This window comes from Pleurodeles waltl, chromosome 6, assembly GCF_031143425.1.
Source record: "Pleurodeles waltl isolate 20211129_DDA chromosome 6, aPleWal1.hap1.20221129, whole genome shotgun sequence".
Classification (NCBI taxonomy): Eukaryota; Metazoa; Chordata; class Amphibia; order Caudata; family Salamandridae; genus Pleurodeles; species Pleurodeles waltl.
Window position 1 is genome coordinate 1,531,732,236 of NC_090445.1, and position 18,562 is coordinate 1,531,750,797.

Below are 18,562 nucleotides of genomic sequence, written 5' to 3' on the forward strand. Positions count from 1 at the left end.
ACTTTCTATATCTTGCCATGGATGGCTCATTTAATAAAATAAGCTTTTACCAGCACTTTCAAATATTTGAATGAGGTATTTATTTTTGATGTGTATTGAGAAAGGAAAAGATAGCTTATATCAAATGCTACACACCACGCCACTTGTGCAGCGAGCAATGTCCAATCAGTCACTCTATTGGATTTAGTTTTTTCTACATTCTCTACGGCCTCCGTAGTCCTCAGTAATACTTTGTAAGTCATTAGAAAGTGACCCCTTAGGGCTGCATTCTCAGCAGGATCTGTGTTGGAAAGTCTCTGAACTCACAGGAGATTTACAACCTTTATGATTTAGTCATTGGGGATACACTATTCTGTATAATGCATCAAAATGGCCCACTCGTTCCACCCATATTTCAAGACCAATTTTCAATCACACCTCCTATTCATACTCTTTTGGCTTTTGTTATTCCTCTCCATATCTTTCTTACACCCTTTCCCCAAAATCCTCATGTCTCACACCCCCAGCCACATCATTTTAAATTTTAAAACAAACACATTAGGACAAACTGTAGAAAGGTGCTATCTTTTACTGACGAGTGAGGACCTCTGGCTTGCATTACTCCCTACCTAGTTCCTCAATGACAAGACCAAGAGAATGTTTCCAGGAAATTATGGATAAACAACTTTTCAGTTGTTTCCTACCTCTTGCTTTAAAACAGATGGACGAGTGTGACAAGCAATAGAACTAGACCAACCGCCCCAGAACAGTGATATCACTAAGGTCTAAATATGGATTTTATTACAAATAGAAACCATACGTACTGTGGTCAATTGAGTCTACAGTTTATAACATTTTGCATCTTAACAACTAAAAGCCCAAAAGAGTCACTTGTAGGAGAAACAGGAAAAAGAGGTCTACACCACAAAGAAAATATTGCTTATAATCCAGACGCAGATATAATATACAACACCATTCGGAGCCACGTCATCACAAAAACAGAGCAGATATTACTTTCTCTAAATCACCCGTAAAGTGGGATCCTGAGCCAATTGTTAAATCTACAGAGCTTGATACCCCGATTGTCCTTTAGTGATCAGGCTGTCTGGCATAAGGGCATCCCCTGTTTAAGGATGGCTGACGAACACAAGAACTTTATCCTTCTTTGCCCCCTGCCCCCCCCCCATCCCTCCGACAGCTTTTGATCAACCACTCTGGTGCAGTCAACAGAAGACAAGCTACACCCACCACTTATCGGTGAATGGTATTGCCTCTACCAGTGCTGCTTCCACACTCCATTGCCACCTCACACCCCCATTACCATTTCTCACATGCAAGAAAAGGCTTATGAATATGCACCTTAATCTGAAATACCAATCTGTCACCGTTATCACATTTATTTAGGTAATTAACATTAGAGATGCAGCTTTTTTCGCACGACCTTCAACCTCCCTCAGGGTGATGGCTAATAAAGCTTTGACTGATCCGCTGTTGCCGTGACAGAGTTGGTGGAGCGTACGCGAGAACCTGCAGCATAAGGGAGTGGGGCGCTTGTGTGCATACGCTGCATTTGCATTGGTCGCTATAGTCTGCAAGGCCATTTGTCTCCTCATCAAACTAGGGCCCTAAAGCCACACTAAATACTGCCATAAGCCACATTTGTTGAATGAAGTGTGACATAGGGCCATGTTATCACTCTTGTTAGATCCCCATACCTACTGGCGCTTCCAAAACTGTGCGATTGTACCAAAATTATCAAACAAGTCTTGCTAAATTAAATGTAGGATTGTAACAAATGGGGCTAAAAAGAGACTGACTATATACACACTACGCCATATTCTTCTGATCACTTGTAGGCTCCTTTCTCTATGCAAGAAAGGAAAATTTAATGGAATTTTAGAAAATAAATATGGTGCCATATCATCTTTCTAGACGAAACTGGCTTATCACTCTACAGATGCGTACTAGTTACTGGTATTGGTAAATGCCAAGGGACATATGACTAAGCTCACAGCAAAGGGACTACTGGTCATAGGTGACTGGATCTCAGCTTAGGGCTCCACCAACGCTGGGCTCACCCAGACCTTCATCCTCTCAGTGACTCACTTGTCTCTGTAGCAAGAAACAGGAAGAAACCAAACAACAATGTGGGCAGCAAGGACTGACAATCTGTTACTAAGTGCCGCTGGAGACTCTCTGCTCTAGCGCCAAGCTCACTGGACCAAACTGCTCCAACACCTCTCATTGTCCTCGCTCGTGGTATTTGCACCTAAAGGCCTCTGGGAATCTGTGCAGGTTTTTCGAGAAAATCAGATATCCACCTCGAGTATTCTTTTTCTGTCTCTTTTGTTCTCTTTCTTCAAAAATAGCTAATCCAAGACTACATTCTGATCAAGTATTGATGACAGGTGAAATGAGAGAAAAGTCTGCATTATGGGAAGCTCTGAGAACGTTGTACCCTGAGGCAAGTAAAGGGGCAAAGACGACAGAGAGAACAGCATCTTTGTGAAGTAAAACCCTGATTCACAGCTCACAGCCCTCCTTCAGTGGCACGGATGTAAAAGCAACAATTCAAGAAACAACTACACACATTTAAGGCTCATACAGCTCCCATTGGCTCTTCTCTTAAATCTGTGCCATATTATATTTACAACTGTCCTACATTTGACCCAACCAAAGCCTGATTGCAGATAATTCAGCAGTGGCACACTGGGGCCAGTGGCAATGAATGTTCAGTTTAGGAATAACGGAGTTATAAGATTTGTGGTGGGAGTTGTCCCAGGACTCTTTTTCCACTCTCGCCCTACACTGCGATTTCACATCATAATGTCCTACGGCTAGTGTCTACCTCACTAGTCTGAGCCTCTGGGTTAACCTGCCACCAAGTGCACTAGGGTTCCAGGTAACAGATACGGCTTCCACCACATCACAAGCACACCAGACGTCCACTCAATCAAAAGCAACACAAGGATGGGGTTAGTCTTCAGAAGTCCATCAGTGTCTGAGAAGCTTGTAGGGAAGAGGCTTTTTTGGGTGAGAATGGTAGGAAGCCCATCTACCACCAGACAAGATCCCTGCCTGTACGACACTACTTCTACTCACGCAACCTTCTAAAAGCCATCACTGAGATGACTAGATTAGAAAATGCATCGTCACCAAGGAACATAGAGGTGGGATACGCAACATAATCTACAGTTTGGACAACTTGAGTAAGTGCACCACAATCCACATACTTGTATGACGGGCACATGCATGTTTCAATTCACTAACAAGACTCACTGATCAAGTTGTACAGTTCGGTGAGAATTGAATAGGGCCACTGTAAAGAAAGATTCACAGAGATAACCCAAAGCTCACAGAGACTATTCGGTGGGACAGAGAAGACATGAGGACAATAAGAGCGAGATGTAGGATCTTAATCTTTTTCTCATTATGATGGAGACAGAGAAGACACACCATCAGAGGAGAACAAGACTCCATCACAAGAACAGCTCTCCACTGTACCCCAAAAGGTATACGGAAGGGAAGCAGGCCAAAGAGGTTAACTGTAGAAACAGAAACAAAGATTCTGAATCACAGCTGGGGCACTATACATAGACTTTCCCAAGACAGACAGAAGTGTAGGTCTTTTGTTACTGCCCTACATGCCAATCGGCATACCAGGCAGCAAGGAAGTAAGTAGATACGGTCTCCTTTAAGAGGGGTAAGGCGACAAAGAGAGTAAGAGCACACTTACACAGAGGCCAAGGGTCAGAGATCACAGCAAAGCTAGGAAGGGCATACCAATTCTACTTGTCCTGGAAGATCGCAAGACTGCAACACTCCTTAGCAACACTCTGCCCTCGAATAGAAAATCACCAGGGTTTCCATGACACTGAATATTATTAGGAGGCTGCAGAACAAGTATACAATGGACTATTTGAAGTAGCCACAACATAACTAAATACAAAAGCCTAGTTTGAGAACCACAATGGCCTTTTCGATGCTTGGACGCGATGACAGAGCACTGCGAGGACACATGATAATGACGGAGTAGACGACTTAAAATCAAATACATAAAGACACTAAACAAATACGAGAGCTTAAACGCGCTTCTGAAAAATATTTTCCTTAGATTTCACATGGCAAATGGAACCCTTAGTGATTCCAAGGGCAACAGAAATAATAGTATATGAATACTGTTGAAGTGGTGGAATGCGCCGGTTACTGTGAAATCCTCCAGTAATTTCAATTAATGTCTGCACTCACCTAAGTACTGAAAATCTTCTTATGTACAGTTCATGGTTTTTCACAATTATCTGAGAGTAATAGTCATACCTTTCATGAGGAGGGAGCCAGTATGTGCCCTCTTAATTCAATTTCGTGTCATTACCAGTCAGAATAAAAGGTGCCCTTCTAGCACACTGGTATTAAACCGAATTTTAATACAGGAACAGCAAACTAGCACATCCACCTTGAAATGCGCATAAGAAGATTTCCTGTACTTTTTTTTTTTTAGCAGAGACTGACGGCAAAAAGTAATTGAAAATTACTTGATCATTTCGAGTGACTGTGTACGGCGCCCTCAAACTTTATTTCTTTATCAATGAGAACACTGTTATTACCTAAATGATGAGGAAGGCTAGTATGTATGTCAAATAGCACCAACCTGCTTGGTGGAGCTCGCACTGTGCCAAACATGCAGAGGGGATGAACTGTGAAAACTTGCAATACTAGAGTTTCAGCTTTCATCTAAAACGTTAGACAAATAGTGCAGACAGACGAGAATCGAACATGTTCAGCAAATTAAGGACTGCAGCTACTGTCTGAGGAATTATGGGACGTATTAACCTGAAAAGAGCCTACAAGAGCCTCAAATGTTCTATGTTTAGCTAGCCCTAGTTTAGAACCTCGTTCATCGTTTTTGTAACCTCCCACTGCCATTATGTTAGTAAAACTGAAGAATCTGCAGGAACCCTGTTCACTTTTACTGCAGGTACCCCACAGAAATAACATTTTACAATCACAGTTCTGCTGTTCAATTTATTAATGTTATTTTGTAAGATTTCTCTCCATTTCAGAAGTGATTGCTTGAGGAGGGTGGCACCTATGCACCCATAGATTAAAGGAGGGCCAGACGGAGGGGTACTTCATTGCCACAAACAACCAGCCCCGCCATGCAAACACAGTCTCAGGACCAACAAAAGTGCAATTCTATGTGTCTATGTAGTGAATCGCCACTCAGGTCAATAAACCGAAAATACATTGCATAGCGCAGAGCAGGAGTCAAGCCACTCAGCTCTCTATTCTATTCCGCAGCCATATTTCTTCCAAGTTGCTTATACTTCCCTGATGCATCTTCATTTCAGCGAAAGACGGTCTCAGACCAGAACTCGCATGTGATGCAAGACTGGAAGGCATGACAGCAGGTTTTTTATTTTGGCAGAGGAAAAATTAGATCAAGATTGAAAATAGCCTTGGCCAGACTCAGAAGGTTTCTTTGAGGGTATATGGGGGTTGTGCAAGTTCTTTGCATTGCAATACATAGAAACAAGTATATGAGTTTCTCCAAATGCCCACATCGCCATCCATGTCTGAGTTTAAAATTTTCAGACTCTACAAACCTCAGTGCGCTATGGCAGGCAGACAATAAGAGAAAGTCTGCAATGCGCTTCAATTCCACAACTGATTTTCTTTAAAATGTTCAAACCTGTGGTTTTATAGGGTTAACTAGTGGGCCAGTGAGATCTTGGCCCTCGTGTATCAACACATTTCTCATTAGACTCAGAACAAACCTTTTGAGCTAGTCAGGTACATTTACATTAAGAACAAAATATGACTAGGAATCAAGATGTATTTTTAATTATAGTGTATATTGGATTTAAGCTAGAACTCTAAGAGGTTTGTTTAATTTTTTCAGCCCTGATGAGGCGACAGCATGACTCATGAAATGCGTTGCATGGGTCTATCTACAGTTCATATAGTAGATTAATGTCAATATAACGTTTCGAAAGAAGATTAAAGTAAACCAAAGAAAATTTGGCAAAATCCCAAAGAACTGAAACTCGTTATTGCATGAACAAGTGATGCATAACTCTGCTTGGTTTAGTGCCGCTCCAAAGAAGGTTTTAGATGCTAATTTAAATGTGGGCCTTTAAAGGTAGTCAGGGTTCCAGCTTACAGGGCAATCAGGCAGTGCCTGATGGGCTAGTCTGACAGGGCAGTGTGTGGGCTTTTTTTTTTTTTTTTTGGATGTTTGTTGACCTGTTTATGGTCTTCTGTGTGGTTCTTAGTGTTGCTTTCCCTGATATCAAAACAAACATTGCTTGCAGCGGAAATTCATGCAGTCCCCCATACCTGGCAAAACATTATACAGCATGTGTTTACTAGTTCAAAAGTCCCCCAAATTTTTAAACATGGGCCACCCTTTTTTAGGCAAATAATTGATTAATGGTGGGCAATTTAATTTTGGTTCCCATGCCCATTTTTTGTCCCAAACCGACCCTGAAAGAGGTGCACGCGACTCCAGGTGGAGGCACAGAATACACGGGAAGCTCGCGCCCGCCTCCATCCCCCGGAAGCTGGCAGCAGAGCTAAAGGCCCGTCTGGGAAGAAGGCGCGAGACAGGAAGTGACAGAAATCTATAGCTGCCGGAGTGTATTTGTCCTTCAGAAGCAACTGGATTCACTTGCTGGGAAGACAGGGAAAGTTAACCGGCGCTGTCACCGCTAATGGCGGAGGCAATTAGACCACAAAGAGTCGTCCAACTCTGCCTGGGGAGGCCTGGGACTGACCTAGCACGGGGCCAGAGGGGGCTGCTGGGGTTAAGGGGCAGTCTTTGTGCTCCGCGGATCGGAGAGGTGAATAGAAGATCCGTTTTATTGCCCAGCAGTTAACCCAGAGAGCTAAGAGATTCATTTTGTAATGCACCCCCCGACCCCCCATCCTTCTTTCATTTATTTGCCACATTCCAACCAATACAGACCCCCCCCCCCCCCACAGTCCATGCGGACACTTAGCCCCTCATTCCATCTCCTCCGTAAAACCCCCACAGGCAAAACCCTTCCCAGCCCGTCCCACCGCCTCCCTCCATCCCCTCTGTGCGTCTACCATACACAGCGCCCCCTCCCCGGGCCTTTCCACCCCTCCACTCGTCACTCCCCTGCACCTGTGCCGCACACACCTGCCACTCAATTCTATCATCGCCCACCCGCCACCCTGCACACCTTTCTCACACAGAGACTGACCCCATCCCAGCCCACCCTGTCAGCCCACACCCCTCTGCTCCCCAACCCTCTCCTATATGCAGTCCCTTATTGCCACTACTACCTCCAGCCGCAGCCACACACACCATCCCCACTCACCGACGCCTTTCCATCAGCCCCACCCTTTCTACCCCCATATAGATAGCCCTTATTTTCACCACCTGCTACTTCCAACAGCAACCCTACACACAGCCCACGCACCTACTCCCTCCCATCAGCCCACGCACCGACTCCCTCCCATCAGCCCCCCCCCCTCTAATCTAGTCCTCTGCTAAATTACCAGCAGTCTACAACCTCCGTTCATTCCGTCTCTGCACACCTCCCGTACACACTGACCCATTCCCAGCCCACCCTACCAGCCCCTCCGGACCCCTCTTTCAGCAGCCCCCCCAAAAACACTCTTATCTATCTGACCTATGGAAGAATGGATCGGGGGGGGGGGGGGTGCAGGTGTGTTCTCGCGTGAACTTTGGCGGCCTGTCTGCGGCAGTCTGCTAGGCTCGCTGCTACTCCGCGAATGTGCGATTCTGTAAGTGTGCAATGTGAAACGGCCGCCCTTTCCCTTTATTCTGCAAACTCATCCCATAAACCATACATTACATGCGCGTTTTATTTCAATAAATCTTCACGCTGCGAATACTGGCATGTCTACTCGTTGTAATGATGCTCACAAAAAATCGAAAGATGGAAACCTGAGATGCTCTTGCCTGGATTCTAGCTCGTGCCCAGGCCATCCCAGCGGTTTCAGTTCTGATTTATTCGTTTTTTTTTAACGTTTTTAAAAACACAAACCCATGCACAGAGCTTATAAAATAGATCAGGTGGCCCTTTAAAATGGTAATTCGTTTACTTTAAAGCAAGCACTCATACCTGATTCAGCACCAGATGTTATTTGTCCGTGCGATCTTCTGAAAGGAGCCTGGCAACAGGCCTCGCAGGGCGCCAGCGCGGAACCTGCCCCGGGGACTGTGCCTCGGTTATTCCTGGTCCGCAGCTGCGTTCAACTCTCTGTAGGCTCAGCCATGAGCCAGTTACAGGCCAGACCTGCACGGATGGACGTCCGTATAAACGTTTTCGGATTTTGGAGGGGAGGGGGTGCATAATTTTAACGCCATGCATTCACCAACCTTTTTTGACACTGTCAAAAAGGGTGGGGGCATAGTCATAGTGCAGGCAGCGCTATGCTACAGTGCTGCACGGTGAGCCTGCATACCAGGCTGTTCCTAAATCCTGGGGGGAGGGGGGCAAGCGCCCCCATTCCTAAAACCCCACTAAAACACCCCTCCCCCGACACCCATGCCTGCATGTCATGATATTGCCATCCTGCACAAATTCAGGAACAAACTTTAAGAACTTCTCCCATGCCTGTCATGATGTCTTCTACCAGGCCGCAGAGACCCTCTTCGACAGACACCCTCCCTTCAGTTTTTGACTGTCTGCATAAACTCTGATATGTTTACTGTCTCCTTGAAAATGAGTTTCACTTCCCCTTCAATGTCGTTGCCCATTCCAACCTAAACTTCCTATATTGTCAGACGGCACATCTTACAGGTTACTTAGAGCAAACAACTGCTCCCCTCCAGATTACGTTGATCGGACAATTGCTCCCCTCCAGATTACTTTGAGCAGACCACTACTCCCCTCTGGATTAACTTGATTAGAACACTGCTCCCCTCCAGATTACTTTGATCAGGCCACTGCTCGTGGTATGACCCATATCACCAGCCATCCAAAAGTAAATGAGTTTACTCGGTTATTTGGGAAAGAGTAGACCTGGCTCTGAAATATAGGTCACTAAAAGGATGGATGCTTTCAGAGCGAGTCGAGCCCTTCCAGATATAAGAGCAATATAAGTGTAAAAAAGTTTTATCATGAGGGGGTTTGGATATTTACGAGGATACCTATATATGAACCTGCCCAATCCACCATTACAGTAGAAACACTTCCTTTCTTGCCTACTCAGGGGCCTGCTGCAGTCTGCATGGAATGAGGCCCTCAGAGTGTTACCCTACAGTACTGAGTCCCATGAATGCCAGAAACATTCAGGTTTATTGAGCCAAGCCATATTGCCAGCATAAAAACACTTGCCTGTTATCTACACGCCTTGGACAAGGATGGGCAATGCTTCTGGCATGTGGGCCATAGGTGGCAAAGGGCAGAGTGCAAGCAGCAGCAGGCGTGGGCCGCTGTCAGTCTAGCAGCTTTTGGCATGTGTATCAAACCACACGTAAAATGATTTTCTGGGCTTGGCCTAGTAGGCGGCTATGAGATGCGCAGATTCAATCCATGGACCTGCTCCTGACCTAATTCACTGGTGTTTCAGTAGCAGCAGATCTTCAAAGGGTGCTTCTTAAATCTGACCAGCCTACTACTAAATACATTTGAGATTATTTGTCATAGCTCTAAAATCTTAGCTTCTGCACAACCATGGTAACTAATGACATGGGCAGTGCGTCTTAAAGCGGATAGTATAGTTCAGTTTCAGGGTTGGGGTTATAAACTTCCCTTGGGGCATTCATATCCAAAATCCTTTCGGAGACAGAAAATAGGGATGGTTTTATAACCAGTTGAACGGCCAGCATCGTGTTTCAGGAATGAGGTTTAGCTACTGGTTACTACACATGTGGCATATGTTATTTTCACAGGTCTGACACAGATAGAAAACGAGCTGCATGTGTGTGAATATCAATCCCACTTGACTGTGGTTAAAAGTACAGCACTTGTAAGGTCTGTTTGAAGCCAAATGTCCCACTCTAAAGATATACCGCGCACCAGCCAGACTGTGCTGTGAATGTAAATAACCACTGACTTCTGAAAATGTTTTACAGCCCACCACAGAGGGTGCTTAAAGGTTTCAACTACTTAGCAGAAAAAAAGAAATTACTCCTTTGAAAGCATCAAAACAAGTCAGATTAATTGAAACTTCTTACCTAGTAAATACCAAATGTATGTTTAGTGAAAAAATATAACTCGGTGCAGTGAATGCATGCAAATTGCAGTGCCCCACATGGACTGCTAAAACTAGCCATGAACACTAAACAGCATGTTTGTATTGATGGATATTTGTTCAACAAACTAATGTGTTCTGGAAAATGCATCTTGCCCCATTTGACCTACAAGATCAACACGTGCTGAAAGTGATTTGTGCAGGGAAAGTCTGGGATTGGATACTTGTTCAGTGTACATCGAGCCATCTGGCAAGCTTAACTGTGAATTGTTATTCCTAGAGAGACACTGGTACAGAATTGCAAGGTTACATTTGTAGGATTGTGTCAAAAAGACACTAAACTGGTTAGTAGAGTGCACAGTGCAGTTACCTATAACTGATCACGCCAAAGGGGGGAACAGGTACTGAAGTTTTCCGTCTGCTAGTGGAACTAATTTTACCAATGAGAGACCAAAGATTAAATGGGCATTGTCTCTGCCCTGATTTCTCCTCCTTGAATGGATTGTCCTCCTCCAAGGGACCAAATATTCAGCAGACATGAAGCATGAATCTCCCCAGTAACAATTAAGATCACTGGCCTTCTCATCTATCTCCCATCCCCAAGTCATATCATCACCACATTTTTCTTACAATAAATCCTGCAGGAGTTCAGGATTACTGCTAGAAATTCTGAATGTAACCTCAGAAAAAGACAGCTTGTCCTTTCTAGTTTGTTCATTTCTTGCCTGTTTTAACACGTTGAGATTCTCAGTACTGTTGTTTCCACGCGCATTATTACACAGAAACAGGTTTTCCTCCTCCTGCTGGGCAGTTCCAATATCCTGTTTACCACACTCTCCATGAAGCAGGTTACAATGCTACTCCCTCGGTTCCATATTGTGCAGTCCAGTCCCAGCAGTAAATCTCTTGTGAAAATGCAGCTACCCATACCGTGCCTGTCACTCAGTACTGATCACCATGCCACGCAGACGTGTGCGCCATCGCTCCGCATCCCTCGGTTACTTTTCAGCTTCCAAATCCTCAGGCTCAGACTGGCCAGCCATGACCTGGTCACCTGTCTGGTCTGTAAATACCCATTGGGGTCAGGCAATGACCACTTCAAGCAGCCTTAACCACAGTCACACCCTTAGTGATTATTCTGCTCACAATTTCACTATTTTTCCACCTTAACGACTCGATGCGCATGGAGATAGAAGTATTACTTCAATTTAAAAGGGGCCAAGGATTGAATGGGCATTTATTTTTCACCTAGAAATGTATTTCCTTTGCAACTGGGCAAATACAATTGTAAGTGTATATAAAGTCACCTTGCCATCTATGTAAGCCTGCATTTCTGATGCGTGACAATGCATGCATGTTTGCATGTACTGTGTTTATGTGTCGGGCCCTTTGTCTATTGCTGTGGACAAGGGTACCCTTGTGTCTGTGGCAGGGGTGACTGCCCACAGCTCTCGCTGCAGTCACTTGTGTATCAGTCTCTAGGTGTGTTGAAACCTGAAAGTCTGTTCATCCGTGTGCACATGGATATCAGCGGGTGTGTTGCTGTATTGTGGTGCATGATTGTCTGTATGTGTTACATTGTAGGACCGTCTGTCCTGTGACACACACACACAGACATTCCGGAATATTTGTGCATATTTTAATGTATATTTCACATGGAGTCTATGTGTGTAAAGACACTACCATTCATATGCTTTACACTAAAAAGTGTTTCAGTTTGAAAAGCACAACCCAAAACGAAGGTGGACATTTTTAAGTGCAGTTTGCTAAGTATCGTGACCTTGTGTAGCTAAAAAAATACTTCATTTCATGGGAGTGGGGACTTTGAGACGCTCCTAACAACCGCCGAGTGCCAACAGTGCCCTGAGCTCACCAACGTACTGCAGCGCCCCACTGGACTCGAATTACGCTGCTTCCTTCACTGAAGTGTCCTAAATGACGGCCACAGGGAGCGCGGCATCGTCGCCCCGCTGTCCTGCACAAACGACTCACAGCCCGCAGCCTTTTCAGACTCGCACACGCGCCCTCCCGAGACCACCACTTTTAACACAGCTGACGTCACATCCCGCCTGAAGTCCTAAAAGAATGAACGGTCTTTTCATGGAAATTAATTTACTATGGTTCCATCGGTCCTCGAAAGTACAAATGTAACAGAGCTCCTGTGTCCACGCTGAGCCAGTCACAGGTGGACCCGGCAGCATGGGCTGCCGACACAAAAGAAGGACTTGGGTGGGCAGGAACCAATTACAATGAGTGCCCGTACCCGAGGGAACTGCCACCACCACTGGACTACAATGCACTGAACACCGGTGGCGTAAGTCAAAATGACCCCCCCCCCCCTTTTTTTTCTTCTTTCAGAATGGAACGGGGAGCACATGACCCTCTGGTATATTACGGGTATTCATTAGTTTTCGGCTGAACGGGGGCCTTCTAAAATTTTGTTCCTTGCGCTGCAGAGGCCTGTGTTAGGCCCTTTTGGACAAGACCGTTCGACCACCTGCTTTTGGGTACTCCAGCAATGCAGTCCCGTGGGACAGAGAACTGGTGCTCCCAGCCCGCCACACCTCGAAAGCTGAAGGAGACCGTCCTAGTACCTCACGTTATTAACGGTCAGTAATGGCGCTGTCAGCATCTGTTCACCTCATGGCGCGTCTTCTCCTCTCAGCCCAGAGCTAACGAGGTCCTGGTGGGCATGGAGGGGACAGAGGCGGCCGAAGAAAGACACTGAGTACAAATGCTGCTTTCTAGGTCTGGGGCTACCAATGACCGTGCCCCCTGATAGCAAGCAGGAGCCAGGCCGGACCCGCGGCTCGGACGTCCAGCACCCTTAAACAGACATCTCGGAGCCTTCAGGGTGGCTCCACCTCAGTGCTTATTTAGGATTGTAAAATAACAGAGCGCGTACCCGACACAGGGGCATCACAGCGCTTCACGGAAGGCCATATTCGGTGTTTTCATTGGATGTAGCAAATTTTAATACTTTGTCAACTTCGCACATGATCGAGAAAAAACTGTCAATCGGGAGTAAAACAGTTTATGGATGGATAAGTTGTCATTTTAAAGCCACTCGCTTGGTCTTTCATTTTTTACGCTTTTTCTGTGATCGCCTATTTCAGTCTTACAAATATCACCTGTCTTTAGCTGAGAGAGCTCGCAGGCTTTGAGGGCCTGGCCGTTTCTCCTACATTTACTCCTGCACGGGGGTCGCTTAGCTCCAGACCTTCTCACGGGGACCTGAGCGCTGCACCCGCTTGCTCCTCCCACCAGGCCCACCACACGGTTGCCATCGGGACATATACTAATACTCTAGTCACAGCGGACCGTTTCACACCTGTAAAGGGCCACATAATCCCACCTTGAACTTGAGCCCCCCTCCTTCCAGCCTCGATCCTCAGGGTCGGCTCCATGGCAGACCCCCAGCAACAGCACGACCGAGCTCCGGGCGAGAGGCCTCCGACCCCTGCAGTACTCACGCCATCCCAGCTGCGCCTCGGGGAGCCGGGCTGGTGCAAATAATTACCTACAGGAGCTTATTATCCACAGGAGGAACGGAGAAAGTAGGTCAGTAAACCAACAGAAAGGGCTTGCGGCAGCCGCTGCTGAACGGAACAGCGCCCCCTGCCCGCGGCGCGGAGCACGGCTCACGAAAGGCATGGGAGGACAGCGGCGGGGCAGAGGCACCGAACATGGAGCCACTTACTCCTTGCGATCACGGCCACCTTTAACAATCCGAGGCTTTCTTGTGCAATCCTAATGCATTCCGGCCGGGCCTAGTAGTCTTGGTTTGGTTTCAACGGAGCTAACACAGTTGATGCCTATTTGAGCGTTAAGGGCCAAGGACTGGGAACAGTGCCTGTGATGACGTAGGGGGAGGTGGTCACCCGAGAGCCGCAGACCCTAATAATTGAAAGATAAACATGCCACTTGCTTCAGAGTGTGACCACTTCACTTCACGGCCTCAACTCACTCTTTCTGTTACAGGGTTTCGTTGTGGCAACCTAATGCTTTGTGGTTTTTGTGGTCTTATTTTTTTATAATTGAACTACCACACGAGGAAACATAAAATAATCGGTGTCTGCGATGGCGTGAAAATAGTAGGCTGCTTACCCCGCCTATGAGTAGTTAAAATCAAGCATAATTTGGAGGAAGTGGATCTCCACACTTCTAGGCCCTGGTGTCCCTGCACCTGCTGCACCAAAGACAGTACCTCCTGTAGCGGCAAGGGGAAGGTTGATTAGCACAGTCCAAGGGCGACGTGGCCCTAACATACAGAGTAGCTGGGTCTCCTCCCCTGATTTGGTATTAAATAAACAACCACTAACTGGGGAGCTGTGGGCTCTTGTGCTGCACTATTAATAGAACCGCCGCTGGAACACAGCATCTGAGGAACACGCATTGGCAAAGCCAGCCGATCTCACATTGCCAAGCTTGTGCAATTGATATTTTTTCATTGAAATCAGAAGCAACAAAATAAAAAGAAAACAAACAAATACAAAAAATATAATGTCACCTAAACATGGCAGCCTTAATGTTGCAATACAATTGTTAAAATTAACCATTCTCTGGAGCAGCCATTTTGCTAGTGAAGATCTTTAAAACAACAAGCCTTTCAGTTATGTAGTGAATATTATTATTTTAGTGAAGGACAAATCACCACCTAACCAAACACGCAGACCACAAGCAGCTACAATGTTACTGAAACAACAGGAACCATTTTATGTGGATGTGAACAATGTGCACAAGCTTTGTGCAGTACCTCAAAGTGCAGAGAACCAATGGATGAAGGGAGCATAGCCATTCCCCAGGCTGTATGCTACGGTGGCTAGAAGCAAAATGTGGATGGCAATTCACAGACTATCAGATAAAATCTGCTGACCAAAAGTCTGTCAGTGTATTTCATCTGTGATTCTTTTAGGGAAATAACTGTCTGAAAGGCCAGATTTAATACAGAGCATGTCGTTTGATTACGTCAAGAAAGGAGGAAGGCATCACAGGCAAAAGACAAGAAATCGGGGACAGCATTTGATGACCGCAAAGAAACAGGGAGCCCATTGTCTGATAATATGAAGGAGTCAGGGAGAGCAGAGTTTGACAGAAAGGATTCTGGGAGCACATAACCTGGCAACAGCAGGGAGCGGACAGAGTCTGATAACAGCGAGTAAACAGGGAGCCGTGATAATAGCAAGGCGACAATGAGCACAAAGTAAATGAAGCAGAGAGCAGATCCTATGACAGTGAGTACAGTTTGTTAATATCTAGGAAGCAGAGAGCACCTCCCCTGACAGGGAGTACAGTTTGTTAATATCTAGGAAGCGGAGAGCACATCCTCTGACAGGGAGTACAGTTTGTTAATATCTAGGAAGCAGGGAGCACATCCTCTGACAGGGAGTACAGTTTGTTAATATCTAGGAAGCAGGGAGCACATCCTCTGACAGGGAGAACAGGCAGTTAATATCAAGGAAGCAGAGAGCACATCATCTGACAGAAGAACAGCCTGTTAATATGAAGGAAGCGGAGAGCACATCCTCCTGACAGGGAGAACAGCCAGTTAATATCAAGGAAGCGGAGAGCACATCCTCTGATAGGGAGTACAGCCAGTTAATATCTAGGAAGCAGGGAGCACATCCTCTGACAGGGAGTACAGCCAGTTAATATCAAGGAAGCGGAGAGCACATCCTCTGATAGGGAGTACAGCCAGTTAATATCTAGGAAGCAGGGGGCACATCCTCTGACAGGGAGTACAGCCAGTTAATATCAAGGAAGCAGAGAGCACATCATCTGACAGGGAGTACAGCCAGTTAATATCAAGGAAGCGGAGAGCACATCCTCTGATAGGGAGTACAGCCACTTAATATCAAGGAAGCAGAGAGCACCTCCCCTGACAGGGAGGTACAGCCAGTTAATATCAAGGAAGCAGAGAGCACATCATCTGACAGAAGAACAGCCTGTTAATATGAAGGAAGCGGAGAGCACATCCTCTGATAGGGAGTACAGCCAGTTAATATCAAGGAAGCAGAGAGCACCTCCCCTGACAGGGAGTACAGCCAGTTAATATCAAGGAAGCAGAGAGCACATCATCTGACAGGGAGTACAGCCACTTAATATCAAGGAAGCAGAGAGCACCTCCCCTGACAGGGAGGTACAGCCAGTTAATATCAAGGAAGCAGAGAGCACATCCTCTGATAGGGAGTACAGCCACTTAATATCAAGGAAGCAGAGAGCACCTCCCCTGACAGGGAGGTACAGCCAGTTAATATCAAGGAAGCAGAGAGCACATCATCTGACAGAAGAACAGCCTGTTAATATGAAGGAAGCGGAGAGCACATCCTCTGATAGGGAGTACAGCCAGTTAATATCAAGGAAGCAGAGAGCACCTCCCCTGACAGGGAGTACAGCCAGTTAATATCAAGGAAGCAGAGAGCACATCATCTGACAGGGAGTACAGCCACTTAATATCAAGGAAGCGGAGAGCACATCCTCTGATAGGGAGTACAGTCAGTTAATATCAAGGAAGCGGAGAACACCTCCTCTGACAGGGAGAAGAGCCTGTTAATATCAAGGAAGCGGAGAGCACATCATCTGATAACTGAAGTGAGCAGAATCTGAAAACAGCAAGAAAATAGTGCACAGCATTTAATAACAGCAAGGAGACCGGGAACCCAAAGTCTGGTAACAGCAACGAAACAGGGAGCACATCATATGAGAACTGTAAATTGTCAGGGAACACTGTGTCCTGTAACAGTAAAGAAACAGGGAGCACAGCATCTAGTAACTGTAAGGGGGCGGAGGGCGCAGAATCTGATAACAGCAAGGCAACAGAGCACAGCATCTGGTAACTACAAGGAGACAGGGAGCAGAGAGCCTGGCCTTACCTGGGATCCGACTGCTGCCCCCACCGCATCCCTACCTCTTTCTTACAGCTCGGGCTTCTAGGGGGGATGGTACTCAAATCTATGCATACGAGCGCTCGGTGGGTAGTCTGAGCTTTAGGTGACGTCACACCTGGCAAAGCTCAAAGGGCCCCAAAAAAGTCCCCCACACACACGAAGCATAGATGGAAAGTGTGGCAGGCCCTTGTGTGACGTCACGAAGGACAGAGGCGTGTCAAGGGGTGAGGCTGAGGAATACAAGGTTCGTCAGTCCACATGTAGTCATGATCCACCAAAAGTGGGTGGAGGGGGGTGCTCACTCGGGCAGATCCACCCGCTCTCAAAGGTAGTAGACTGGTCCTGGCTAGTGGCTTAAGGCCAGCATTGCACGCATCCAGGCAGACACTTCACTTAAGTGCCATGAAGACGTTGTTCTCAGATGGAAGGGATCGTGAAGGCAGGTGCTCCAAAGCGCTGGACTTCAGGATGTTGCTCCTCGAGGCACTGGCTGCAGATGCCCTGTAGGTATTTTGGTAGAAGAGCTGGACGGGGCCCAGCTCTAATGAAGTTGTGTAAATGCAGGCGCCCAGCAGCTCAGGAGAGAGCGCAGTTTCACACGCGATTTTGTGGGAAAAATGGATCACGATGGTGTGAAATATTGTTTGTTTCAGCTCACATGCAGAAGAAATTGTCTGCATTTTGGACAGTGAAAGAGAGGGTCGTGGTTACAGGTGGGCCAACATTTAGCATGCAGCCATTCCCTTAAGACGAACGAAGCAAAAATTACCCCCTGGGCACAGTAAAAGGGAGTACCCCAAAATTGATAAATAATACTGTCTCCCTGCGTTTTATGCACGTTTACATGACACACATCCTCCCACAGCCAAGCTAGGTAGTTCGCTCCCTCCAGGTCAGAGTGGGGCACTTTGTCTCAGCAGCCAACCAGAGCCTCGAATTATGCTGGCAAGTGCTTCGAGGCGGCACCTGGGTGTGACTAGTTCAAAGAGAGTCGGCTGATGTTGTAAGGGAAAACAGAGAGAGAATGCAATTCTGGCATCACAGGGTCCTACACTCATCTCTTTGCAGACCTGCCCCCGTCACCGTCTCCTTGCGTTCGACTAGGTCTTGAGCTCCCTGAAACGTGGACTGCGCAGCGCTACCCGCTTCACTGAAAGTGTAATGACGTCATTACATCTGGTGCAGTAAGTCCAAAGTGTACACCGAGCGCACACACTACACCACCGCCCACCCATGCCACCCCCTCCCCCCGGATCACGCTGATAGGGACCTATTACAACCTGCCCAGTATCGGTGGCTCACACAAGATGTTGAAAGCCCATCGTCGATTCAAAGCAGAACTGTAGACTTTGTCAGCACTTGACCCCTAGACCTCTGATTGACGCAGAGCGCCCCAATGGCCTCGATACCCCTTCTGGCGGCCACTCCCCCACTCCTTCTTCACTGCTGTGGGGTTTGACGCAAGAGGCTGCCGCCTTAGGGGCCCCAGCTGGGGAGCGAACCCT

At 46.7% G+C, this 18,562-nt stretch overlaps 1 protein-coding gene across 4 annotated transcripts in view; it reads right to left on the bottom strand.

Moving 5' to 3' along the window:
• AGRN (agrin) overlaps positions 1-18,562 on the bottom strand; it is a 591,795-nt gene that overhangs the window by 287,870 nt on the left and 285,363 nt on the right. The window lies entirely within an intron of this gene.